We start from the raw sequence: 10291 nt of genomic DNA on the forward strand, positions 1-10291 counted from the left end.
CCCTTATTTCTCTGCACTGCCATATCCACAACTGACCTAAATGAAAGGACCAAAAGCCCTCAAGATCTCAGTTCCTTATCACATGAAAGTTTACTCCTTGCTCATATGAGATCTACTATGGTCCACTTGCTCTCCAGGGCTGCTGCCTTCCCAGTAATTCCAGTCTGCTTCCATCATGCGGTTCCACCCTCTCAATACAGGGCTTAATCATCTTTCCAGCCAAGCATCTCACTGCCATCCTCCACTGAGGATCCTGAGTTCAGTCTCTCAGCTTCAGTTTTCCACAGAATATACTACCACACAGTTGCCTAGCTGCATGGTGATAGGGATGAGATGTGGGCTTTTGCTACTCCTCAATCAGAACTTCAAACAAGTCTAACTTTTTCATTACTCCTGCCTTTAGTTTTACATGGTGCTTCAAATTCCAGAGTCTTACTGAACTTCTGTAGGGGAGAGCTGGAGGGAAGAGAGATGTGGTTTGATTCTCTGAAGTGTTTCCTTCTGCATCAAACTATCATTTTCAATTTCCAAAATTGATTCTGAGTTTGGCCACTTCTGTGCATCTTCAACACTATGGCCTAAGTCAGTAACCATCAATTCTCACCTGCATTACTTAGGTGTTCTAACTAACTACTTCTCCTGCCCCCAAGGGGTCCACAGAACAATTAAGGTGATTAGTTAGATATGTAAAGTATGTCATGTCAAGTGCTGTTTTAAACTTCCAATGCCTTCTCATTTCAAGTTGAAAAAACCTCAAATATTTCACATGAGCTACAAGGTCCTGCATACCCTGGACCCTGCCTCTCCCTTCTCAGTGCCCCAGACACAAATGAGCTTCCTCTCTATCCACACAAGAACACCAAGCTCTATGTCAGGGCTGTTACACTTGCTGTTTCATCCTAGTGGAAATCAGCTCTGGACCTTCCTTCTTGTCATTTGGGACTCAGAAAGGTCTCCTGCTCTATGAAGTATTCCCTGCCCACCGGAACCAAACTGCCCATTCTGCACTAGCATCCCATCCCCTTTAATCTCTTCACAGAACATATGCCCACTTGAAATTGTCTTGTTCCTTTATTTGTGGATTTGTTTCTTGGGATGTATCAATGACCTAACCATGTGAAATATACATACAGCATTGAGAAGGCAGTGGAGACTTGCAGAGAAGATTTTCACATGCTGGCACTTTTTGTCCTCTGTTTGCTCATCTCTCCTAGCAACTTGGATCAGCCAAGTGCCAGGTGATTTCCACCAAGTCATCCTTCAGATAGGCCTGCAAACAAAACCCCCCAACCCAGCCAGCCAGCTGGAACCCAACAATCAACCCCAAACTCACTCACCAACATCACACAAGGCAACAAGCTCAGAAAAATAAGTTTTGCTTGAAATGTTTTGATATAATTATTAAGAAAAGTGCAGAAAAAACGACCACCTCTCCGTTGACTGACTGAACAACACAGAAAATAAAGTCAGATTTTAACATTCTGGTTACTTTTAATATATTTAATAAACTCAGATTTTAACATTCTAGTTACCATACTGGCAGAGAACATATTTTCAATACATCAAAGACTCAGAAAGATTATCAATTATTATCTTAGTCTCTACTGACCTAATTGGTCAAAAGGACCTAATTTGGCAAGAAAAGTGGGAAGAGAAGGGGGAAGAGGAAAAGGAGAGAGACTGGAGGGTAATCAAAGCCCAGGGTTCTTTAGAAGTTCAGCAGCGTCCAGAGCTGGCCCACAGGATGGGAGTGTGAGGTAGATTGGGCTCTGGCGACCTCAGCAGGATCTAGTTCCCAGAGCCACTAGAGTGTCCAGTGCATGAAACCTCAGTTTGTGACACAGGAGTTAGCAGTGTCCAAGGATTCCAGGGTCTGGAAGGAAGAACAAACTTTGGAGAATTTGGTAAACACCACAGACCCAGCACGTCCAGCGGCAGCACAGGAGGCACTCTCACGCAAGACTAGTGACCTGCAAATACCCAAAGCTCTGAAATGTAAATATGACCAGTCTCAAAGGATCCCCACGCAGGAGCAGTGGGGTAGAAAGGCATCCCCTGGGCTTAGGGGACAGGGCCACAACCACAGCCAGAAGCCGTGGCGGGATGCTGGAGCCCAGGGCTGAGCGGGGCGGCGCTGTCCGGCGAGGGTGCATCCACAGGCAGGGGCGGAGCCTCTGGGTCCTGATCTGTGTCTAACGAAAGCCTCCTCTTAGCCCTGGGGGGAGCAGCTGGCTCCTGAGGGCCCTGTTCCCAAGGACGACGACGAGGGCCACATCTTCCAGCTGGGTGGCGATCCGGGGCGGATGGACCTGGGGTCGGCGGCTGGGTCGGGCCGGGCTCGCCGGAGGTGCTGGTGGCCGCAGCCCCGAACTGGGCGGCAGAGCAAGAACCCCGGGCCGGCGAGGGGCGCCGGCACCCAGCACGCACAGGGACTCGGTGGCTGGTCCCAGCGCCCGCGGCTACAGCCCTACGGGGGCGCAGAGCGCGGCGGGGCAGGTGGTGCCTCTGGCCGAGAGCGGCTCCCAGGGACGCGCGGACCTCCCTCCAGGCGTTCAGGACCTGGCTGTCGGGCGCCGTGGGCTGCGTGTGGTCCACCACGGTCCGCTCCTGCCCGCGTTTCCACAGCTCGTAGCGCTCCGGTTGCAGGATGCGCACGAAGGCGTCCATGGAGAAGGCGACCCGGGCCTCCCCGCAGCTGCACTGCGAGGCCGCTTTGCCATAATCGATCCAGCGCGGGCAGGCGAAATTGATGGCTTCCGCGCAGTTGAAGCCATGGTTGAAGCCAGAGTGGTAGCCATAGGGAAAGGTCACGATGAACTCCCCAGCCTCCTGAGTGACCCGATCGAAGGGGATGCCATTGTCCTTGAGGACCGTGGGCGAGATGAGAGCCACCTTGTGCCGCAGGAAGGCCTCACAGCCCCGCGCGCTGCCCGGGAAAAGCTGCCTGGCCAGGCGTTCCAGGCGCCGGCCGTGCTCCGGGGGCACCGCGTACCAAGTCTTGGGCTCCCCGAAGTGCAGGTAGTTGATGCTGTAAAGGTCCATGTCCTCCGTGTGCCAGGCGAAGGCGGTCTTCCACATGCCGAAGTACAGGTAGGGGGTGTTGACGCCCTCGATGACCACTCCGCACTCCTGCTCCAGCAGGTCCTGAATGGTTCCCAGGTGTCCAAGGTTCCACTGCTCCGTGTTTTGATCGAATAAGGAGCCACTCACGTCCGCACCATATACTGGTGAATCATAGAGGCGTGTTTTCCAATATTTTCGCTCCAGGTCCTTAAAATCAAAGTGTGGTGGCGTCCGGTATTTTTCACTATTTGCTAAGTGGTGGTACTCACCCACGGTCATGGCTTTCTTCTTTTTGTGGTATTGAGTAAACACACCTGCCTGCCCAGAAGTCACCTGCTGGAGGGGAGCGGCTATTAAGATGTCATTGATATCATCATAGGTCTGTCTGGCTTTCCAGTCCTTGGGGGGAATGATCTTCGCCACGCCTGCTCGGTGTGCACCTTGGGATTCCATATAAGCAATGTATTTATCGAAATCATTAAACTCTTCTCTGGTTGGATGAAATACCATTATTCTACAACTTGGGTTCTGGGCCCAGTTGGACTTAGACTTCATAGCTTTCATTAATAAGCGGGAAACTCCCAAGTTCTGATGTATGTTCTGGGCAGGTGAGGATGCTGGAAAACACTACTTTTTCAAAAATGGGTTGGAGTATATCAACAGGAACCCGCAGTAGACTTTAATGCAATGAGTTGATAATATTTCTTAGGCTTGCTGATTCTCCAGGGGACTCCACGCTGGGCAGAAGCCTTGCTCAGGACTGATGCCGGCTGAGCCTGCAAGTCTGTGATGTCCTTGGTTGACACTTGGCTCTGTCCTCTTGAGATCTAGTGAATCACCCAGCCCTGGCTGGGTATCCCAAATGCAGTGTCTTCAGGGCAGAATTGAAAGCAAAACCTAAAAAGAAAAAGAATAGAGACAGGTTGAAAACTGATGGTTGGAAATAGTTACAAGGGAACTACAAAGAAAACACCACCATGGACTTTAATTGCATATTCCAATAAAGGCGAAAATTTCATAAGTTTGACAATACAAGAAATGGTGTTGTTGTGAACAATGGAAATTCTTGTACTCTAGTAAGGAGAACGGAAATCATTACATTCACTTTGAAAACCTATTTGGACAGTATCCACTAAAATTGAACTTACCCATGTGCTATGATTCATGCCTAGGATATGTGTATGTCTGTGCAATGAAAGTCAAGTCCAAGAATGTTCAGAACAACATGATTTCAGTAGTCAAACACTGGAAACAACTCAAATGCCAGTCAACATTAGAATGGATAAGTACATTGTAGTATATTCATACAATGGAATACAATACAGGAATGAGATCAACAAAATCTACATGAAAATAAAAGAATAATTCTATAAACATAATACTGAGCAAAATTATTCGGACTCAAAAGAATACCTCTTCTATGCTTCCATTTATATAAAGATAAAAAGGTACCTATAAGATGATGATATTTTTTGGTACCAACGTAATCTATGTTATAAGTCAGAGTAGTGGTTACCTTTTTGAAAGAGAGAGGTTGTGAGTGGGGCTGTGAGGAAGTCTCTAGAATAATGTGAATATTCTGTTCTGAACCCAGGTACTGGTTACACAGCCATCAGAATGACTCATTGTCATAATTCTTCAAGTTATGATGATTTTCACAAATTTCTATGAAATCAATTTTTTAAAATTTATTTAAATTATTTAAATAAATTTAAAATTATAGTTTAGGGTGAAAAGCATTAAAACAGAATGATATCTTTCATTGTACCAAAAGGAAAAAGAAGGGTGATTGAAAATATATGAACTAAACATTCAATTGAAGAAACTATAAAATAGAAGAAGAGAAAGAAGGGGTAGGAGTCAAAAAATAACAAAGAATAAAGACAAAATTAACGAAAGAAAACACATACAAGACAGAACACTGATGACCAAAAATATTCTTGGAAGAAATTAATGATAGCAATACACCATGGGCGTAACTGAGCATAAGAAAGAAGGGGAAAATAAACCACTAGGAATGAAATAGTGCACAAAAGAATTTTTAAAATCTCGAAAGAGAATCTTAGGAGAAACTTGCCAGCAACATTTTCAAAAGACAAGAGAAAAGAATAAATTTCTGGAGAGGAAACATATCCAAAATGGATGCAAGAAACACCAGAAAGCTTGAATAACACCCCAGTATAAGAAGCTGGTTCAAAGTATGACCCCTGAAAGTCCAGGAGACACATCATTTTGCATGTGAATCTAGAAAACTTTCAAGAAACAGTTAACTCTTATTGTGCAAATTGCTTCAGAGTATAGAAAAAGTTGGAAAGCTACTCAGATGAGGCTATTCTGCTCTCTGATAGCCAAACGAAAAAAGGACAATAAAAAATAAAGCTACAGGCCATTTTTGTTTATAAGCATAGAGGAAAGCATAAAATGGAATGTTATCCAATGAAATGCAGCAAGATAGTAAAAGAATAATACATCATGACCAGATAGAATGCAAGTATGATTGAACGTTGGAAAATTTAATGATATAATTCAGAATATTAACAAAGTAAATGAAAAATATCATCATCTTATAGGTACCAAAAAAGCATTTGATGAAATGGAAAATCCATTCATGATTTTAAAATTCTTTCTTGCAAAGCATCAAGAGAAACATTTTTGTAAGATAAAGAATTTCAAAGTAAAAAATAGCAATGATCATTCTTAACAGTGAAACAAAAGTAACATTCTCATTAAAGTTAGGAGAAAGAGATGCATCAGCATGAAAAGCTGCTCAATATCACTAATTATTAGAGAAATGCAAATCAAAACTACAATGAGGTATCACCTCACACCAGTTAGAATAGACATCATTAGAAAATCTACAAACAACAAATGCTGGAGAGGGTGTGGAGAAAAGGGAACCCTCTTGCACTGTTGGTGGGAATGTAAATAGATAGAGCCACTGTGGAGAAGAGTATAGAGTTTCCTTAAGAAGCTAAAAATAGAATTACCATATGATCCAGCAATCCCACTACTGGGCATATACACAGAGAAAGCCATAATTGAAAAAATACATGCACCCCAATGTTCATTGCAGCACTATTTACAATAGCCAGGTCACGGAAGCAACCTCAATGCCCATCGACAGACAAATGGATAAAGAAGTGGTGGTACATATATACAATGGAATATTACTCAGCCATAAAAAGGAACGAAATTGAGTCATTTGTTGAGACGTGGATGGATCTAGAGACTGTCATACAGAGTGAAGTAAGTCAGAAAGAGAAAAACAAATATCGTATATTAACGCGTGTATGTGGAATCTAGAGAAATGGTACAGATGAACCGGTTTGCAGGGCAGAAGTTGAGACAGAGATGTAGAGAACAAGCGTATGGACACCAAGGGGGGAAAACCGCAGTGGGGTGTGGGTGGTGGTGTGCTGAATTGGGCGACTGGGATTGACATGTATGCACTGATGTGTATAAAATTGATGACTAATAAGAACCTGCAGTATAAAAAAACAAACAAACAAACAAAAAACAACTAATACTAAACTTTCTTTGGGTTATTTGTATGGAAGTATGTTAATATAAAGGTTTCAGACATTACATGAAATTTCCAGAAATCTTATATCTTTTGGTATAATGTTATAAGTCATAATTCTAGTTATTACTTTAAAATGTATATCTCAGAAATAACAAAATTTCCTTGTCAATTGCATTATTATGAACTTTCATCCAATCTTTAACCGTGGTCATTTTCAAGTCTTTTGTCATTTACAGACAGTTCTGGGTGTACTCTGATGCTTTTGCAAAAATGTTCCTATAAAAGGGTTTCATCTTCAAGAAATTCATGGAAAAGACTCTGACAAGTACAGGTTTCTGGTAACTGACTATACTGCTGAACTGAATGAATAAGCATGTTCAGAACACTAATGGAAAACTGATGAATTCATAAAAGTGCTAACAAAAGATCAAGATGAAAAAAAAATTAATTAGGTGGGACTGAGTCAACTTATGAGGATGATTTAATTTTTGTGACTTTCTGTTTGAATTAAAAAAAAAAGAAATCCCACCAGGACTCAGGCAAAAAATATACAAATCAATTTCCACTGCAAAGTAAAAGAGTTGTTACAGTGGAGGATTACTGGACTGAATGTCAATATTATGACATAGTATGAGTGAGTTTCGTGTTGGGTAATTGCAATCGTTGCTTTTGTTGTGGTCATCCATTTACAATGCTTGGTGTCAGTTTATTTATCCCTTATAAAAATAAAATACAGTGTGTGTGTGTGTGAAAAGAAAAAAACATATTGAAAACAATGTGAAAAATAAATCTCACCATGTACACTCCACTTTCAACTTGAACTGTGTAGAGCAAATGTAATAGTTATGATTTAGGACAGAAAATATATGTGTACAAATAAGAAAACAAAAAAATAACCAAAGCAAACTATCTCATTAACCCAATTTCAAGTGCTCCCTTATTACTGTTTCCTAATCCTCTTAAGCTCCCCTAATTTCCACCATTCAAATATTCTCTCTCACTTTCCCCTGTCCTCAAACTTCAGGCGCACCTATTCCACCCCACTTAGAATCCTCCGAATGTCTGAAAAGTCCCTAAGTGATCTGGCCCACCATCACCTCTTGACCTCACCCCTTTCTACCCTGCTCCTTGCTCTCTCATTCCAAACACATTCCTGGCTGTGTCTCAAAAAAGGCTGGTATACTCTTGTCTGAGGGTCTTTGCACCCAGGCAACTCTCAAGCCTCAGCCCAAACATCACCTTTTCAGGGAACTCTCCTCTGATTGTCTTGCTTTGGATAAAAGTAGAGACGATTTTCCTTCCAGGAAAACAGGTACTCTCTCAACAAAACATTTCCAAATGAAACTTGAACTGATGGTCAGTACCCATGTATCTCTTCCAGATATACTCACATCAGCGCCATGGTAACTCCAACATTGCTGATTGCATCACAATGGAATCCAACTGGCTCTTCCAACTGTCTACTAAAAGGCCTCCTTTTTAAAGTTATAAGCCCACAAAACACAGGTATTTTACCTGAAATTTTTCCTTTAAGATTTCTTACAAGAAAATAAATGAGATCTAAATATTAGACAAATTTAAACAAATTATTGTTTAATTTAGACAAATTATTAAACAAATTTCAGGGTCCTTTTAGGTCCAGAGGGGTTTCCCTGGGAAAGCTGCCAGAATGGGAGGAGCTAGCACAGTTGTCAGGGCATTAAACACCACTAGTATTGGGTCAGCACAAGAACCAGGGAGAGGAGAAGAAAACCATGCTACAGAAATCGGTGAGGAAGAGCTCAAATGCCTTTAGAGAACAAAGGCATTTCATCTTCCTCACCCTGTAGTCTCCCCAATAAGACTTCGAAAGATCAGCTTGCCTGCCATTGTTCCAAGTGATAGAAACTCCCCACATCTCCTATGGTCTGCAAGAGGTGCCCGAGGTCCCTATATCTTATCTGGGGTCCATTCAAGACAAGAGGAAGCTGGGGCTGGGGCCCAATCCTCTACCACCCCTCTCCCCAAAGAGGTCAGCACAATTGGGCTTCAACATAAAACATTTCTCCTTTGGATCTGGGATCAGGGACAAAAAAATAGCCAAGGAAGGGCTTGCTCTCTGTGACCCCTGCTGGTAGCTTTTGTAAAAGTACATCAAAGGAATGTTTGCTGCAGACCCGAATACTGGTGGCAGGGGCCCTTTGAGTGAGCGGTAGTAGCTCTGTGTACCTCTGCCCTGGAGCCTTATGCACCATGGAACGTGCAGAAGGTAGGTAAGGGAGGATTAAAACACTCTTCTCTTTTTCCAACTTTAATGTCAAAGGATCAAAGAAACAATCTCGAGGTTTCTATAGAATTTGTTGGTAATAAATGGTGGGGAGGGGAAGTGGTTGACAATCTAGTTCATCCTTGAGGGAGTGTGACAAATGCAGTTCACTTAGCCTCTAAAGATTGGGTGGAAGTCAAATAATCTCTCTCTTCCTATTCCAGAAACACCTGATGAGCACTCAAGGGTCTTGGGGATAGATTGCTATGAAGGAGAAGCATTGTTCAAAAATGACCCTAGATGTTCATCCTAAGATGCCTGAACAATAGGCTAGCCTAGACTCCTTCCATGACTGGAGAGCTATAGCATCCAAAAGGACCCAAGGTCCCCAGGTGCCTTCTAACATAGAGGGCTGCTGGCTTTCCCAGGCAGCTCCTGTAACTGGCTGGCATGATATCTAGGCCGCTTAATTCCCCAAGCAGTCTGAAGGTCCCTCTCCTAATAAAGTTGCTGTCATCAAAGCCCTATATGAAGGAAGAGCACTGGGGAAGGGGCCTCCACTAGAACAAAACCCTCCTCAACATGGGATGCCTCTCCATGTAGACGCTGAGGAAATGCAGAGCCTATGTGTGCCTTGGTCTTGACGTGTTTCCTGAACTCATATTGTATGACTCTGTGGAATTTTCCTCCATCGACAAGGGGACCCAAAAGATGGGAAGAAAGCAAATAGTAAGGTTTCATCAGGGTTAGGGTTTTCCAGCCATGTGTATCTCAAGGAGAGAGGAACAAGTGTCTTGATGGATTGGATGGAGGGATAAGAGAGTGATTAAAATGATGGGCCAGTAAATTTATCCTGGCTAAAAAAGGAAATGAGAACATGAGGGCAATGATGGAGAATGAAACAGTGCTCTATTCATGGGCTGAATGTCTCCATTAGGTGAAATACGTCTATTAGAACACTAGGAAATGTAAGCAAAAAGAGAATGGGATGCTTGAAACATGGCTGGTACTCTCAGTATTCCCATTTTATGGAGGAAGAAACTGAGGTGTAGAAAAATTTATATTTAACTTCATAGCTTGTGTTCTCAATCTCTAGAGTTATTTTTGTACTTGTCTTATCTTCCATGTAAAACTACTTTGAGAGCATTGTCTAGGTCTTGTTCATCATCATATTTTCCAAGGGATCTTGGTACTTTATATAGTGCACACTCCAAAAATGTTTATTAAAAAAATAAGTAAATAAAATCATTTGATACACACTGGAGTCTCTCTCCTCTTGGTTACACCCCATCTTTCTCCCTACTCTCCTATCTCAGGGGAAGAGAAGATTCTCCCCTTCTCCAGAGCTAATCTTGCCATTTAAACTCCTTATATTGACACCTCCCATGCATTCCAAAACTATGGTCAATTAAATGATCACTATCACCTCTGTAAAGACTTAAATCATCAGTCATCAGTCT

The 10291-nt window shown here is 42.7% G+C and overlaps 1 pseudogene across 1 annotated transcript; it reads right to left on the reverse strand.

The window, feature by feature from the left end:
• Positions 1-726: 726 nt before the first annotated feature.
• Positions 727-4398, reverse strand: LOC309606671 (lysine-specific demethylase 4D pseudogene; annotated as a pseudogene). Its single transcript has one exon. The product of its transcript is annotated as a lysine-specific demethylase 4D pseudogene (transcript).
• Between the last annotated feature and the right edge of the window lie 5893 nt (positions 4399-10291).

Source organism: Balaenoptera borealis (genome assembly GCF_965194805.1).
Source record: "Balaenoptera borealis genome assembly, chromosome: 11".
Classification (NCBI taxonomy): Eukaryota; Metazoa; Chordata; class Mammalia; order Artiodactyla; family Balaenopteridae; genus Balaenoptera; species Balaenoptera borealis.